This window comes from Lissotriton vulgaris, chromosome 3_2 (genome assembly GCF_964263255.1).
Source record: "Lissotriton vulgaris chromosome 3_2, aLisVul1.2, whole genome shotgun sequence".
Lineage (NCBI taxonomy): Eukaryota > Metazoa > Chordata > Amphibia > Caudata > Salamandridae > Lissotriton > Lissotriton vulgaris.
Window position 1 is genome coordinate 232,519,701 of NC_141690.1, and position 18,060 is coordinate 232,537,760.

The window sequence follows — 18,060 nt, forward strand, 5'->3', positions numbered from 1 at the left end:
CTGCCTTACACAGGACACAGATCAACAACACCACCAACATGAATGTGACGGGTGTGCCGGTGCCCAGCCACACCTAGACTCTCAATCTGTGGGTGAATCCCTGCCACTGCCATCCTCCGGCTGTGCTCCACATCCAGTCCCGAACGGTACCTAGTCTTCAACACCGCAAGTGCTGAGACCCCAATCTCACAAACTCTCCAACAAATAAACAAATACATTGTAGGATGTAAAGCACCATGCACAAGTGAACCAAAGGGAGGACCGCCGTGATGAACCCACTATAGGGAACACACCATGGGTGCTTCACCAAGCGGAACCCAAAACATGGAACCCGACCTTGCCCATGGGGGCCCCGCATTCAAGTAGCAGCTGGACGTCACGCAAAATGTCACACGCATGATGCATAGATCCCACACATGAGCACACATAGAATACAGAACAGTAACACATAGGCAAGGGAGCAGCCAAACAATTCAAATGCCTTCCACTCTGAACCACAGCTCTCAGGGCACCAAGAAAGCAAAGGAAGTCATCACAACCCTCCCCATCCATCATGTACACCTTGTCATCCACCAACTCCCCACCATTCATTCCGTCCCTCCATCTGAGCCCCATCCACATCCAAACCCCTTCAACCACTTGCAAACCCATCCACCTTCCATCCCTCCATCCATCATCTCACCTCTCCATGCCTCCATCCACCCCCTCACCCATCCATCCATCATCCATCCATCCATCCCTTCACCCAATCTATCCCCTCACCAATCCATCCACTCTTCCACCCATCCATCCACCCACTCATCCATCTAACCATTCACCCAAGCTATCCTCCCACTCATCCATCCACTCCTCCACTCATCCATCCACTCCTCCACTCATCCATCCACTCCTCCACCCATCCATCCACTCCTCCACCCATCCATCCATCCACTCATCCATCCAACCTCTCACCCATCCAGCCATCCCCCCACCCACTCATCCATCCATCCACCCAGTCACTCATCCGTCCACCCACTCAACCCCCCACTCATCCATCCCGCTCTCCACCCCACTCATGCATTCACTCTCTGACCCATCCATCTCCATGCTCCTCTCCTCACCCATCCATGCACACACCTGCCCATCCACTCTGCCAATCATTCATCCATGTCATCACTCATCCATCCATCCATCCTCCCCCTCTCTCTCCATTCCCCCCTCACCCAGCCACCCATCCCTCCATCCACCCTTCACCCATCCACCCACTCATCCATCCACTCATCCACTCATGAATCCATCCATTGACCACTCATCCACCCTTCACTCCTCCATCCATCCCCCCGTCCATCCACCCTCCTCAATCACCCATCCATCCCCACATCCACCCCTTCACTCATTCATCCATCCATTCATTCCTTCACCCATCAATACATCAATCCATCACCTCTCTCATCCATCCACCCACCGACTCGTCCACCATCCACCCCCCCATCGATCCGTCCACCATTTTACTGATCCATCCACCCCTCCACCCATCCATCTACCCTTCCAACCATACACACATCATCCACTCCCATCCATCCCTCCACTCATGCATCCATCCTCTCTCCCACCATCCATTCACCCCTTCACTCACCATCCATCCCCTCACTCATCCATCCACCCCCCACCCATACATCCACCACTCCACCCTCACACCTTTTATGATTCAAATTCAAATCTGCAGACCAACATCCCTGAACACCGGGTGCCCACACAAAGATCCTCATGAGTGGAGGACCGCAGACCAGAGCCCACTGTCCCGATTCATGGCCCGGATTGCAATCTCTCCCTTCCTTCCCAAAATAACTAAAGGACTCCCGCCCCCCTCCCCCAACTCCCCCTCCCTCCCACCCCCCTTGAAAGGCTGGGGCCCTGGACCAGAGCCCACCCTGCCCGTGCCTCAAAACCTCTGCGAAACCTTCTCTCCCTTCTGGGAAGAGCTAACTCTCCCAGGAGGGGGTTAATTCACAGAGCTGACAGCTTCAGCTGCAGTGGGAGGTAAGGGGTCTCCTCTGCTAAAACTGAAAGCGTGTCTGTTTGTTTGCTTTCGTTTTCAGCAGAGGAGACCCCTGCCTCGCACCGCAGCCGAAGCTGTCGACTGTGAATTGGCCCCCTCCTGGGAGAATCACCCAGACAAAGAACAGGGCACAAAGTGAAGATGGAAGTGGAGCCCGCGCCCCCCCTGGGATGGCGCCGCGCCCCCCCAGGGGGGCGCGCCCCACAGATTGAAGAACCCTGCTTTAAACTCACCATTAATCACCCACCCTCTATCAGAATTAAATGTATTCATTTTGACTGAAACGACAGCTTGTGGTTTCTAAAAAGCCAGATACAAATCTTTATTTTTGTCATACAACTTTGGTTTCCACAAACAGAACCTTGTGAGCACTAGGCCTGGGCTGTAAATTCCATTCCGCTCGCGGAATTTGGGTAATTTTGCGTTCCGCAGAGAAAGCAAAATTGCTCAAAATTCTGCGTTCCGCGAATTTGCGAAATTTTTTGCTTGTTCGCGAGATATTTCCCCCCAGAGCACGCAAACAGCAATTGCGAACAGGAAAAAAGCATCGCGAACAAGCAATTCCGTGTGTTTGCGGAATTTCTGCGTGTTAGGGGAGTTTTTTTACCGTTTTGCAGAGATTTGCGTAACGCGATAACGCAAATTCCACCCACCCCTAGTCAGCACCAAGAAAAACACACAGGACCAAAGTGTCAGTATTTTCAACAAATGCTTTTGTTCCCAAACATCAGCTTATTTCCACTGAGCCCTGACAAGCATTAATGTCCCACATGGACACATTGTACCCGTAATCATCAGATACAAGAATGGCCACGAAATAGGACAAGATTTTCACTCCCACTGTACCAGGAACAGCCAGGACAAAATTTTGACTCCCAGTGTATCAGGAACAGCCAGGACAAGATTTTCACTCCCACTGTACCAGGAACAGCCAGGAGTATGTTAAGAATAAACCACAATAAAGTAGACATGTCTATGCCACCACAATGCAACAGGTAATCACAAGTAGGTAAAGAGAACCCATAAAGTCACAAGGATGGGCCTTTATGATGCCACAACAGCTTTAAGACAATCATCAGCGCACACCTTTTAAGATATTACGCCTGCAAGTCTCAAACAAGGACAGTGTCACACGTAGTCACAGGATGACTCACGCACAAACAAGTACGCACAAGCTCTTCTTCACCCCCTTAGGCAGGTGATGTTCTGATTTGAGATTATCCACCTTTGGAATTGAACAACACACAGTATTGGGTTCTGCCATTTCACAATGTGCCATGTAAAACTAAACTTTGTTTGCTTGCAGAACATTAAACCTTTCTCCTGGTTGAACAGGTTTTGAAAAAGGCAAGCCTTAACAATAAAAGGCACATTCCTAGAAAGATTATTAAATTATGAAAGCAGGGAGAGACGGTTCTGGAATCACTTACGAGTTACTCAACATCAATTTGCTCCTTTCCTCTGAGGACTAGGATGTAGCAATACTACTGGCTGTGTAGGAGCAAGCGGGTAACTGGAGACTTTAACAAGTGCTCACGCGGAACTTTCAAAAACCCTGATCTAGAGATTTCCCAGAGGTCTGCACAAAATATCCTTGCATCAGCAAGGGCTAGTGACAGGGTCTTCAATTCAAGTTAGCATCACAGTTAGGATAAAGAATTTGTAGGAAAAGTTAGAAAAATTTAATTAAAGAAAATTAGAATAAAAGGTGTCGCTAAGATCTTTTCGGTGGGAAGCAGAGTTAAGTGCAGAGATTCTGATACAGTGTAAAGGTTTAGCTGGTTCAAAGGTTCCTTAGGAATTGGTCATTTTATGGAGCTCCACTTCAGCTTAGGCAACATGCTCCATGCTGCATCTGCAGAGGCCTCCAGGAGATGGGAAACACAGGTTGGATCATCGCGGTAAACATGGAAACAGCATTCTGCAGACTGATGATTGCACTAGTGGAGTATCAGGCATTGTGAAGCACCATTGCCAGATATACTGGTCCCACTTGCTTTTTTTTGTGTTACAAAGGATATTTACTGTGGCCAGCAAGGATAAGGAACTGGTCAACTCTGGGAAGTAAATAAGAAAAATTCAAGTGGCAAGGTTATAGATTGCGTAAACTGTATGTTTCCATAGTAGTCTTCAGACTAATCTTGCGTTGCTCCAAGGAGAAAAAGCAGACACTGTCACTTCCAGATATCGGAGAGAGATGTCCACAAGTTAAAAAACGCAGAGTCTCCTAAACAACTCTTTATATATAGCAAAATGTTATTCAAAAGTCAATTCAAGGTAAGTTTTTCCTACTTTTCTTTTTATTCTTTCTTCACATATATTCATACATCCTCAGCAAAGATTTATAGCCAGGACGTTTCGTCATTCAGAGTATCAACCACAGACTTCATCAGGGCTCTACATAATACCACAACACTAATTGTAGTCCTGTGTCAGCGTGACTAATTTTGACATCAATGTACCATTATCCAGGTTAGTTTGACAGAATTTCACCTCACTTGTGTTAGCAGTCCAAAATACAAGTAGCTGTTCCGTATTCCGTCCAGAGTCGACGGAAGAGTACTCCTCCACGAGCACAACCAGCAAGTTCTTTGCAACTCTGGGAAGTAATATTTTTGGGCCAATTGAGGCACCATGGTATAACTTTTCCAAGAGATTCAAATAGTTGGAGACTTTTATTTAGCAGTAAAGGTATTCTGCTGCACAATAGTTCACACTGAACAGCAGACTCCTACATTTGAGGTTATGCAGACTTGGGTCCTGTAAATGAGGAGAGAACATTCAGGCACAATGCTCAGTGCATTTGGTTCCTAAGCTACCACAAGTGTTCATTGAGGGACAAAGGGTGCTCTGTTTTTGGATTCCGCAGCAACAAGGAGACCTGGCAAATGGGGCTCTAACAGCAGACCGGCAACCAATTTGGGCATTCCCTTATTGCCTGAAATGTTTCTTCTAGAACTGTTGGCCCATCTTTGTTCATTTCCAAGGTAAAGTCCTAACAATATGAATGTCATGTTTAGGATGTCTATCCCAAACTTACCCCACACTCCTCTACCGCACGGTGAAACATACAACTACTGCACAAAAGAGTCATTCTGCCACTTGGAACATGTTTCGAACTAGATTTGCAACTGAATATAGTGGTTTATTAGACATTGCCTGAAGACATTGGTGTTTCAAACATGCTGGCATGCACACATGGAGAACAGTAAACATATCACTCAATTTCCATTTTCATTGTAGCAGAGACCAATGTAACCGGCATCTACAAAGCAATGCGTGTGTGTGTGTGTGGGCACTCCAGTAGCATGTGTCCAGTGATGTTTAACAGGCTTTGGGGATAACTCAGTCCTCGAGAAGAGAGCGACGGTCAGACCACGAGAGAGATGGACAGCGTGTTCACAGATTAGCATGTCACAGAGCTCATACAGGTTCAGCTTGAGGGGAGTAGTTTTTTTTTTTTTAACCAAATTTAGGTGCAATATTAGCAGAAAAGTGAAACCACTGGGAGGTGCAACAAGCAAATTTAAGAGTAACAATCAGACTTAAGAGCAACACCAACAGGCATTAGGAAATTGGTGTAATAGCAACACCAATGTAGGTGCAGCGATCACACCTCGGCTCAAAATCAGCAGGAGTGTAGAAACAGTTACATGAAATAAGCACAGCTGAGATATATTACATTAGGTGTAAAGCCTCTCAGCATGCAAAGAAAATGTAGTTTTAAATGCAAGAGGTGTAAAACATGGCACTGGTAGAACTTCACATTTGGCTGACAGCATACAGGTACAAAAATCAACCCTATGCAACACCACCGCTAATGTGTTGGAGCACAAATCAAGTTTATGAGCAAAATCACATTACAGAGCACAAACTGCACTGTGGAATTGGCATGCATTGTATTAACCGAAACCAGTTCCGATCAAATTTACACTAATCATTAAAACAAGCACCAAACGTGCCCATCGAGTGTTAATTTAAATCAGACAAGGATCAACTACCCCATTTACCAGGCCTATTGTCCAGTCGTTAAACCACACTTATTTTTTATTCAACCTCGTATTACTTCTAGGCTTTGAAGAACAAGCCTTCTTCAATCGAGAGAATACATAAAGACATTAAATCCCACATCTTAAAGTATTTCCCTACTCCAAATACCGTGCTTGGTCTTTCTGCTTGGTCATTAATAACCTGCTTCCACCCAAGATGCAAAGCATCCAAACTAACCTTCCACACTCAAAGACCAGGCCTCCAACTCCACTCACAACTTTACCTCTTCCCCCATACAGGACCAGAGTGAAATGCTCTTGTCCTAACATTACAGACAACACTCTGCCTACCTTTCTAGCAAACCAATGTTAAAAAGTACTCGCTTTATTAGGACAACACGGTAATATCCTTAAATCTGGAACCGTGTTCGTGTGGAATAATCTTTACCCGCACAGCATTGGGAAAGCCCGGTAATGAGGAAGTAACTTTCCAATTCTCAAGACCCGGGTAAAAAAAAAAAAAAACATTTAAAAAAAAATAATAAATAGCAAAAACAATAAAAAGGTGGGAGCTACATGAATATTGTAAACATGGAACTCCTGAATATCAGCCATACATACCAGAAACCGAACAAAAGCTACCAAATGTAAATTCAGAGTCGGAGTAGCTATACTCCGCCAAGTGCCGCCATTCCCTCCATAAGCCATTACATCTAAACTTTGATACAAGCGCCAGACCCGCAACCAACCTAACATGTTGAACCACACTAATGTCAAGATTGATCATGTTGGTGATTTCTGGGCCCAAGTCCCTAGGATCACAAGAAAGTATATAAGAGACCATAAAAAAATAATGACAATTACCAAAAATCCCTGGAATGGGTTGCTTGAATGATCAAAAATGCAAGAGGTCTAAAGAGAGCAGTCTAACGTCGGCAGCCACTTCAGCAGAGCCTAAATGCATTCACGAGCATGCGGGAGGAGCTATTGTTGCCACTACACGAATGGTCCCGAGTCCCACCTCTGTAGCTTTTAAAGCACTGTTCTTGACTCTGGAGTTTAAGCTTCTCCGGCAGGTGATCAATAAGCGAGGGATTATTCCTACTGTAGAAAGAAGGTTTGCAGGTGGCTGTGCTCTTTGCAGACAGGTCAATGCTTCTCATCCATTCATGGTCTTTGGGAATTAAAGAAGATCCTGGAGAGGTTGGAAGATCATATTTTTGCAAATTAGTCTCTCTTTAAGGCTTGCACTAATGGGTATCCAATCCTTTGAAGATTGTCAAAATATTGAAAAAAATCTTACATTTCATACTACCCTTATAATATTGGTGGAAATTCACGAATGCCAGAGAAGGCACAATGTAGTCTGGGTATAATCTGAAAAGAGAAGTATGAATGGAGCAGGCGGCCGCAGTTGAAGGATGACTTGCATTCAATTTACTCAGAAAATATCACAAACACAATTCCATAATTCACAATCCACCAGGTAAACTATTCAAGTCTTAGACTTTCAGCCACTGGCTGGTGCCAGCAAAGCACTGCTGGGATCTGATTGATCACTACTATATAGAAGAGTCAATGCTGCTCAGAACACTCAGTTACAGACTATCAAACAATACCACAAAGGCGGCGACTGGGCTTCACCCAGTATCAGCAAACCGTTGTGCACATAACAATATGGCTTGGCACACTTATGTTTTTTTTAAGGGTTTAACTGTTTTTTTAATTAATTTTCAAGGTACACATACCATCGCCTACAACCATCTGCGGCGAGGAGCTGGTGAGCATGCAAGGTCAGCATTTTATGAAAATCAAATCTCCCACAAGCTCCCCCGCCCCAAAATTGACTAGGCATTAGGATTGAAACAATAGCAAGAGGTAGGATGCATAAGTGCGGCATGTACTTTCAACAAAACAATTAACAATGCTGACCCTCCATGCTACAGTTACCCAGCTCTGATATTACTTAGACTTGCATACATTGACATTATTCGTACCACGTCACTGGTACTGTTCTTGGTTGTGCAGGTAGGTCCAAAAGGAAGCAGTGATGTCTCATGGTCTAGACATCTGTAGGAGACTCGGGATGTAGGTTTATGGAAGCTGAACCAATTGGACAAATCCTCGTCAATTCTTTCACGGTCAGTGTGGATTTTTTTAACCAGTTCTTCTCAATATGGCATTTTGCCACCAACTGACAAGGTTCTATAACCAGTACTTAATTTGTGACCATGGTTTCCGGGGATTAGCACTGGCACTTATTTCTCAGGTTATTTCACACAAGTAAGGGGAGGGGGTCAATAGTAAATTTCCCACCCGAACCCCCTAAATAGTAATTGTACACACATAGAGGGGTGGAGAGAAGTGGACATAAACAACCCCAACACATCCCACAAAACAAAAAATTAACTGTTTTGAAAAACTCCCCTCACTCACACACCGAAGTGTGTGACAAGCTTCATCATCAGGTCTGCTTACAATACGTCCAGCTGTAGCCACACTCTGGACGAAGCATAGGGGGGGCCAGGTCTACACGCAATATCAGTTCACATGGTCTCCACGGTGAAGAGCTGATTTGGCACGGTAACTCCATGGCTGCCTGGGTTTCAGTGTTGCCCGATTGGGTTGAATTAGTGCATAAAATATTTAATATTTGGAGGCCGTGGCCGCTCAGATGCACACACGGCCAAAGCCTGCCTGGGTGAGGTCCCTGACTCAGCCTAACTAACAGCAAGCAAAGCTTTAGTGCGCTACCAATGACTGCTTGAAAATGGATTATTAGCTCGGCCCGTCCCTCCTAGTCGTTGAACCGTCAAGTGTTTTCTCCCAAGTCGAACCAATGCAGATTAGGGTCCTGACTTTTCGCCCGCCACCAGCGTACTGCGCAGCTGCAGCGCTAGTCAGTCGGCGCATGCAGCGTGTCGCACAGCAGCAGGCTTATAATTCAAAGTTTTAAAACCAAAAAAGGCAGTAAGTAATATAACATGCACTAGCAGTGTGAAGTAAGTAGGTCTTGTTTAATGGTTGGGGAACGTGCCAGGAAGAGTGCAACCTCTCATTTCTTGCGCTTCTTTTTCAGTAAAATTAGTGTAGGTACGTTTGCCAATTCAACTGCAGACGACCTGCCGTACAATCCTGCCTGCCGGGCTACCCGAGTGAAAATAAATAATGTGTCCGAGTGTTGTTACTACAGCAACCAGGTTTCCAGCTGCCTGCCCTCTGCCATTACTTGATCTGCACCGTTATGTGTTCTTTTACTGTATTTTGAAGACATCTGAAATAAGCATTTGCAATATAACAGGTCTCGCATTCATCTGAGTTTTAGCTATTGCCATTGTGAATGATAATGCCTTTTATTTATTTTTTGGGTTTTAAAACATGGATAAAAGGTATTGTCATTTACAATACTAATAGATTAAACTCTCACAAATGCGAGACCTATAGCATTGCAATAAAGGGCCTTCTCAGCCGATTGATCAGAGGAAGAGACCAGCCTCGACGTCCTGAAAGTAGTGATAAATAGTGCAGTGAAGAAGACGTGCAAGTGTTGTAAATTACACAGACACAAAGTGTGAAGTGAAAGTTACCTACATATGATCCGAGCTTCAAACACTAACAAAACGCTCCAACACCTTTCACTCTGATTACACTGTTGTGGCTCAGGAGGAAGAGCGGGGGGGGGGGGGGGGCTAGCTCCTGCCGTCTCTGTGATTGGAGTGTGTAGTGTGGCATTGCTTAATGTTATTGCGATCTTTGACCTAATAAAAAACACTCCAGCTGTGGTAGGGCACTGGCTTCACATTCTGGTGCAGGGTGGGCTGTGCTTTATGGCAGGCATGGAGGGAGAGAGGGATGTTTTCGGCTGCATTTCCGGCCTCGTACAGTGGCCCTGCTATTACTAGTGAGCGAGAGGCACTGAGGTGGTGGCATTGGTGGTGGTGGCGGTACTGGAGGTGGCAGTACTGGTACTGGAGGTGGTGGTACTGGCATTGGTGATGGTATTAGTACTGGTGGTATTGGCGGCATTATTGGTGGTAGTATATTGGTAGTGGTGGTGGTATTGGCGGTAGTACTGGTAATGGTGGTGGCATTGGTGGTGGCATTGGTGGTGGAGGGGGCATTGGTGGTAGTGCTTTATGAAAATATGAAGAGAAAGTGAAACCAACAGTGACGGAGGAGGAGTTTGCTTGAAACGTGGATGCTGGAGATTGCAGTGTTTGTGACATAAGCATGTAAATTACTAATCGATAAACCCCGTCATAACTGCAGTTAATGTTTGAACTTAGTCCACAAAAGAATGATATTACACTGTATTAAACAATACACACATTTGCTAGATATGAGTGCAATGGAGTATGTCAAAAATGTGTCTTTGAATCGGTTTAATGAAATTGCGGCTCATTACAAGGCAGATTCAATCAATGCTACGCACAATAACGTCCATGTTGTGGTCAGGAAACAGACTTCAGAATAAAAAAAAAAGCTTGGTTTTACAGTGTCAGGTGTAGTATAGTGGTTTCCCAGCAACGGCAACCACGTTAAAAATGTTCCTCAAATGTTCTCATGGCTCATTCACCAGTTCTGATTTTTGGAAAGGTGGGCAGCTGGGCTGACCCCTAACATCTGATCGAATGAACCTGCGTTCTTCCACCATGCTGAGAGGCATGGCCGAGGCCTTCATACAGTTTAATACGTGGTCCATTTATAGAGGATTTGGATGACTAACTTGCGAGACAGGACCCACGCCTTTTATTTTCTATAACATCCCGTTACATTCTGGGATCTGTAGTTTTGGTTTGCTTTAATTACACCCCTTGTACTTAAACGAGATGACACAGTTTACTAAAACGCACATGACTGGATTAGCATTTCCCTAACGACGTAGAGCCCTCAAGTAAATACACAACTAAGACCTGTTAGATGGATTTTTAGCAACACCAGTAAAGTACCTTAGTTTCCATGGGTAACGTGGGGGTGGTTTTTCCCTGCGATTAAGGCAAACCATCAAATAAATGACCTGGCCATCAACTTTTGCTCCATACTAAACCAGAGCACACCACATCATGAACATAATTGTTTACTTGTAACCGCATTCCACTGGAGCAAAGAGGAAGTCACCACTCTTTACAAAAATGTTGTAATAAGCAAAAATATAAAGATCTTTCTGGCTCTGTTACTGTGTATCCGCGCATTCTTTACTCTGCCTGTCCATCCACTCTTGTCTATATGTCTTTCTTTGCTGGCTCAGCTTTCCCAACTTCCATTTTTTTTCTCCAACAGATGTACTCCATTTCCCTCTTTTCAGATCCAATTCCTCTTTCTTTTGCTTGCATCCTTCGATAGCACTCTCTCTCTTCATCCAGCTCATTCCCTCGATTACTTTCTCTTCTTCATGTTTGTCTCTCTTTCAGGTTCTGTCTTCTCTCTCTCGTTCTCTCTCTCTATTTGCAGTCCATACTTCCACCTCGTTTGCCCCCACTCATTTTGTTTCTTTTTTTCCCATTCTATCCTTTTCTTAATCCCTTTAATTCAGTTTCCCCCTCCATTCGGCTACCTGTTTTCCAGTACACATCTGTGTATCCCCTTACATTACTTATACTTTCAATTACCCTTTCTGGTGCACATGCTATTGAAGATCTTTCAGCAATGCTGCACCTACAGAGTCCGAAACCCTTGGCCTACCAGCAGCAGAGACCTTTTAAGGCATCGGTAAAGGGGGCTCCGGCCCAGGCCTTTCAGGGGGGGGGGGCTTTTAGAGCCTGCTCTGTTTTGCATAGAGTCTTGCCCCTGATTACCATGACTAATTCTTAAATAGATTGTTGTAAAGACAGTTTTCCTTTTCAATGTGGCTAATATGTGAGACTAACAACCTCTTCGCTGCGCGCGCCGGCCAACGGCCGTCGCGACCACTACCTCGGTAGAGCTGCGCACGTCCTTTGGCGGACGTAGCCCCACCCACTCGTTTAAACCGCCGCACCGCGGCGGAATCTGCACCGCGGCTAAGGACATTTTGCAGAGACATGCTGTGCTTATGTTTCAAGCAACATCCATAAAAAAAGTTTCTTTTAGATCAAAACAGCACCTTTCAAATGAGAAATGAGAGGGTGTCGGAGAGATTATTTGCAGCAATATTAGTGCGCTGCTGCTGTGTTAAATATTGAAAACACAAGTCATTATCCCTGAATATTAGATGTAAACACATTTAAAATGTGGGCGGGTGTGCCTTGATCACAGAACGTGCATATGAATGAAGCCTGCACCACTGGGCCCTCATTGTCCACAGAATATGCGTTTGCCAAAGGTTTGAAGCACTGGACTAACAGGTGGCCATATAATATGAATATGCCAGAGGCTTATAATACTGGGCAAATATCAGCTGCCCACTTGGTGTGAATATGACAGAGGCTTTCACAACTTGACATATATAATAGGCAAAACAAACAAAAACCTGCACAAGTGGACATTTTAGACTCGGTATGTGCACTTTGCAGACATTTGTTACATGCGCGGTAATGCTTAAGTCATCTACACTTCTGAAGAATGTAATTTTTAGATACCAGACCACAGCATTACATAATGTGCATATACAAGAGGTGTGCAATGTATACTATAGGGATAGCTGCAACATTGCATTTTACATAAGCCTATGATGTATGCACATTTTGGAGACCAAATGTATGCATACAATCAGAGGTTTTAGATGTCCATATTGAACTGAATGATGTGCATAAATCAGTTAGAGGCAGTGTATATGCCAGAGAGGTGCATCGAGCAGAGTGCAATATATTCATTTGATTAATGCTTTCATAGTGGGCTCGTACCTCTGAGGTCTATAAGGTCATATATTCTTTGGGAACATTATGTACATATATCAGTGGAAAGTGGAAAGTGAATTCCCCAAATTCTCAGAGCAAAATAATTGAGAAGTGCTTAAGGTGTGGTGCTCCCTTCTACCAACAGACAAGGGCAGTTTATTTGCAGGTGTGTCCTCCAGATGGGGTAAGTTATACCTTTCTTCTCTGTAACTGGTCAGCCTCTCCCAAAATTCAGGCAGCCAAGCGGTCTTGTGACAGTAAACCTGGTGAATGGGCAGACGTGAAAGTACTGAGTTCACTAGAGGCCCTCCGCCCACTTAACACGGAAAGGGTAAAAATACCGCAATATGACACATGAAATGCATAATTAGATTTTTTATGAAAGCTGACCTAGATTCAATTTCATTCTGTGGATACTTAATGGTAAACCGCTCAGTGACTAACCTGCACCTATGGGCAGGTTATAAACATGCGCACTGGAAATAAGAGATTGTGTGGCTACTGCATTTTCCGCATATTTAGGGATGTGCCACATTCAATCACTGGCTACATAATCTGTAGATTTTAAAAAAAAATTGTTTCTTGTCAAATGGATCAAAAGTTACTAAAAACAGTACGCGGAAGGCCCGTTGCAAACATTGGCTGTCACCTATCTGTTGCTTTTTGCTGTATTTGGATGTTAAATTGATACTAATGAGATTAAACCTTTGCCCGGACAGTATTAAAGTGTAATAAAAATGACAAAATAAGTAAGTAATACTATCACAAAATGTGCCACATATTTTGCCTTTTTTCGGCATAATTTAATGTACGCTGCCACATAGTTTGGTACTCCCCTACCACATAATTCCAAAATCCCTGTTTATAAAGCCGAAAAAAATTGTCTACGAACACACACTTCTGGTACCGGAAAAACTAGGCCCTCTGGTCTAAATTTCAGGTGGCACAAAACACCTTCCGTTGGGTACCAGTTAAGAAGCGCAGTTTATTTAAACTCCTTTGGGGCACGTACAGAGCACCATTTGGGAATGGTCCCATTTACCTCTGCATGAGAAACTCACGGTTCTTGAGAACTTAGGACAAGGCATTGCTAACCTCATGGTGTACCCATACAACACGAAACGGTGATCTATTGTTTTCCTACCAAGACCCTCATCATTGGAACAGGCTGCCATTTCAAAGTCGTTTCTGCCAGGATTTTGGAATACCTAAGAAATTGCAGAAAACCTCGCTATTTTTTGTTATGTCAATTTAATTTATATTGTGCGTGAATCGCTCTGGGAGAGGAATCTCGGCTCAAATCATAACCAGATTATCAGACTAATGAAGCCAAAAATAGCAGTGTTTTAAGAATTTTTCTATATATGCAGTGGTCCACGCATTGACATATACGAAATGGCAGCTTGTTCCAGCGCAAGGGGGACATTTTAAAATGTGTTTGTTGTCAAGTCAAGTCAACAAAGCTTTATTTCGATATGAAATATCTTAAAATCATTTATACATTTAAAAACACATTTCATGATAAATATAGTTAAAAAAGAGAAATACATTAATAATCATGGTTACAATAAAAAAGTAAAAATACATTAAACTATGACAGCTTTGATAAAGGCTTGAAAATTGATAATCGTGCATATTCATCGTAAAGCTTTCGATCTTATGAGCCAGGCCCAACGTAAGAATTTTGCCACACAGTCTAAGGTCGTATTGGCATCTGCTCGGAGGGTTCGAGGAGCATAGAATGATTCCTAGTCTCAAGCTGCCGGCACACAGGTTTTAACCATTTCACTCTGGGTTCAATATAAGCCGGACAGACAAAAAAAAGGTGTGGAATATTTTCAACTGCACCTACACGGTGTTTGTTGTCATTCTCCAGGACTGTAGCGTAAGTGCTGGGATATGCCTCTGGGTATTAAATGTTGGCTATACAAGTACAGTTAGCATAACAAATACAGAAGGTGATATTTGGTTATCATTTGTGGCCATGGCCTCATGGGAGAAGTCACTCCATAGAATGAATGAATGAATGATGACGTATTTGTATAGCGCATGGCTACCCGGAGGCATCCCAGTGCTTTAGACCACGTTCATTCTCAGAGTCTAGGTAAACAGGAGGGTTTTCAGCATCTTCCTTAATTTAAAATGGTTTTCTTCCATTCTGATGTAGTCTGGGAGATTATTCCAAAGTTTTGTGGCCTGTAGAGAGAAGCATCGGCCACCCATGCGCAATATAGACAATATAGGTCCCTTCCAAATATAGCCTTAAATACGAAGATGGTCTACAAGTGTGGGGGACATCTTGAGCAAGAACCACCACTTCTGGCTGCCTGCTGCAAGTGTACCAGAAATCAAGGCCACCCCTATGGGGGTCAGGCCCCTGGCTGGACATCCTCTAACCTTAGTTACGTCGGACATTCATGGCACGGAAAATCATTTGAGGGTGTTTCTAAAGGGTGTGGGCTTTCAGTAAGTAGTTTTAACTGAACGCCCAATCAAATGGCTGCTTTGCATTTACGTTTTGGTGAATGCAATCTCTGGTTCCACCTGTCAAGTCCTACTCATAGCTTTAAGTGAGATGGGTCCGTCCAGGTCTCAGACCCGGGAGTAATTTAAAATGGACATTGAAAGGGGTCCGTGTCGGGCCCTATATTCGTGTCCTGGACTTTATAAGAAAATACACAAATCACAATGTGAACATTGAAGGCCTAACATGTTAAGGTAATTCCTGCCAGTGATTTAGCTCACGTGCTTTACTTAAACTTGCACCCCATAAAAGGGTTAGATATTTCCAGAGTTGCGTTTAAAAAAACAAAAAACTGTGTGCAGCACATTGCGCTTGTATAGGGCATTCTTTGAACGGAGTCGCCTCCAGGTGTTTATTACACGCCACCAGGTTTCTAACTGTGCCACCTGTCAGTGGGCCATAAAGGTGTTCAGAATACATGGATATCCAATTATTGGCCTCTCTCGGTCTCTGTAGAAACACATTAGCAAACTCAAGAGACCCGGCAGGTGCGCAGAGGATGTGGCGTGAGGGTCAGAGCTGCCGTGTAACTGGGGAACCAGGTTCCAGTCTCGGCGTAGGCTCAACAGCCTGTGAACCTGGGCACATCTTTCAATGTCGTATGCCTACCAAGAAATGAATAGATCATTGTGTAACATCACCGGTGCTCATGTAAAGCGTTCCGAGACATTCGGGTCAAGTTCGTGCTATATTAACTGCAATAAAGTTACATATATACAACAATAGCCCTCCCGTGAGGATGGCTGACAAACCCTTCCTGCCCACGGTCCCCTCACGCAGAGGCCTGCCACGGGTGGGCTCCAGGCCTGTGCTCCAGATTCACCAAACGTCAAACTCGGATCAGATGGACAGGTGTACATTATTCATCGCTGCCGCGAGCCACTCACGCGCGCGCGCGGGCTCGAGGCACCTGAAGCGGAACCCACGAGCCAACCAAACGTGATGGGTGATTGGACCCAGCGTGGGAGCCTCGACCGCGGCACCAGTGCGCTGCGCGTGACACGCACGTCGTGACCCCGGCCAGGCAGCGTGCTCACACACACACGACAACACCACTGCACCAACAGACGAGCACGCCTGCGCCCCTCGGCAGCCTAAGCGCCTTAGCGGCGGTGTGGCGCGGAGGACAGCAGGCTTTGTGTCTGAATAGCTTATCCACCAGCACGTGGGTTGTTTGGGGGTGGGGGTAACATTACACACGGAGGGGGGGCAGGCGAATTGTGAGGAACCCCAGAACTGGCCCACGCCTGCTCCGGGGACCCCTTGGGCAGCGGTGGTGTGACTCGAGAGGCCCTGTGCCCCTCCCCCCCCCCCTTCCCTCCGCCCGTCCGGATACAGACGGCAGCTGAGCGCCTTGTTTACCTTTCCTGGTACAGTAGCGGCCCGTGTGTGGTGGCAGTGCCAGGGAGAGGGGAGGTAAACACGGCTCCTTCCTCTGGGCGCTATGGCGGCTGCGCGGGGGGTAGGAACAGGTTGTACAGACGTGGGTCTGCGGCAGGTGGGGGTGGGGTGAGTCATGGTAAGCAGCTAGGTCAAGGCCAGAGCCCTGCATGCACGGCTGCGTGTGGGAGGGAGTGAACAAGGTGGACATGAGGGGACGTGCTGTAGAGAGGAGTGTGCCAGGGGACGTGCTGTAGAGGGGAGTGTGCCTGGGGACGTGCTGTAGAGGGGAGTGTACCAGGGGACGTGCTGTAGAGGGGAGTGTACCAGGGGACGTGCTGTAGAGGGGAGTGTGCCAGGGGACGTGCTGTAGAGGGGAGTGTGCAAGGGGACGTGCTGTAGAGGGGACGTGCTGTAGAGGGGAGTGTGCAAGGGGACGTGCTGTAGAGGGGAGTGTGCAAGGGGACGTGCTGTAGAGAGGAGTGTGCAAGGGGACGTGCAAGGGGACGTGCTGTAGAGAGGAGTGTGCAAGGGGACGTGCTGTAAAGAGGAGTGTGCCAGGGGACGTGCTGTAGAGAGGAGTGTGCCAGGGGACGTGCTGTAGAGAGGAGTGTGCCAGGGGACGTGCTGTAGTGTGCCAGGGGACGTGCTGTAGAGAGGAGTGTGCCAGGGGACGTGCTGTAGAGAGGAGTGTGCCAGGGGACGTGCTGTAGTGTGCCAGGGGACGTGCTGTAGAGAGGAGTGTGCCAGGGGACGTGCTGTAGAGAGGAGTGTGCCAGGGGACGTGCTGTAGAGAGGAGTGTGCCAGGGGACGTGCTGTAGAGGGTAATGTGCAAGGGGACGTGCTGTAGAGGGGGGTGTGCAAGGGGACGTGCTGTAGAGAGGAGTGTGCATGGGAGTGTGTCAGGGGACGTGCTGTAGAGGGGGGTGTGCAAGGGGACGTGCTGTAGAGGGGAGTGTGCCAGGGGACGTGCTGTAGAGAGGAGCGTGCAAGGGAACGTGCTGTAGAGAGGAGTGTGCAAGGGAACGTGCTGTAGAGAGGAGTGTGCATGGGAGTGTGTCAGGGGACGTGTTGAGAGGAGTGTGCAAGAGGACGTGTTGTAGAGGAGTGTACCAGGGGACGTGTTGTACAGAGGAGTAAGCAAGGGGACGTGTTGTACAGAGGTGTAAGCAAGGGGACGTGTTGTAGAGTGGAGTGTGCAAGGGGACGTGTTGTACAGAGGAGTAAGCAAGGGGGCGTGTTGCACAGAGGAGCGTGCAAGGGGACGTGTTGCACAGAGGAGCGTGCAAGGGGACGTGTTGCACAGAGGAGCG

General features: G+C 46.2%; 1 protein-coding gene across 3 annotated transcripts in view; it reads right to left on the minus strand.

Moving 5' to 3' along the window:
* SMOX (spermine oxidase) overlaps nucleotides 1-18,060 on the minus strand; it is a 166,368-nt gene that overhangs the window by 146,390 nt on the left and 1,918 nt on the right. Inside the window, exon 1 of one of the 3 annotated variants that reach the window (XM_086964278.1) lies at nucleotides 16,729-16,748. The exons of the other annotated variants lie outside the window; for them this stretch is intronic. The gene's annotated coding sequence lies outside the window, so the exon portion shown is untranslated. Of the gene's footprint in view, nucleotides 1-16,728; nucleotides 16,749-18,060 lie in introns of those variants that run through there. 3 annotated transcript variants of the gene reach the window in all.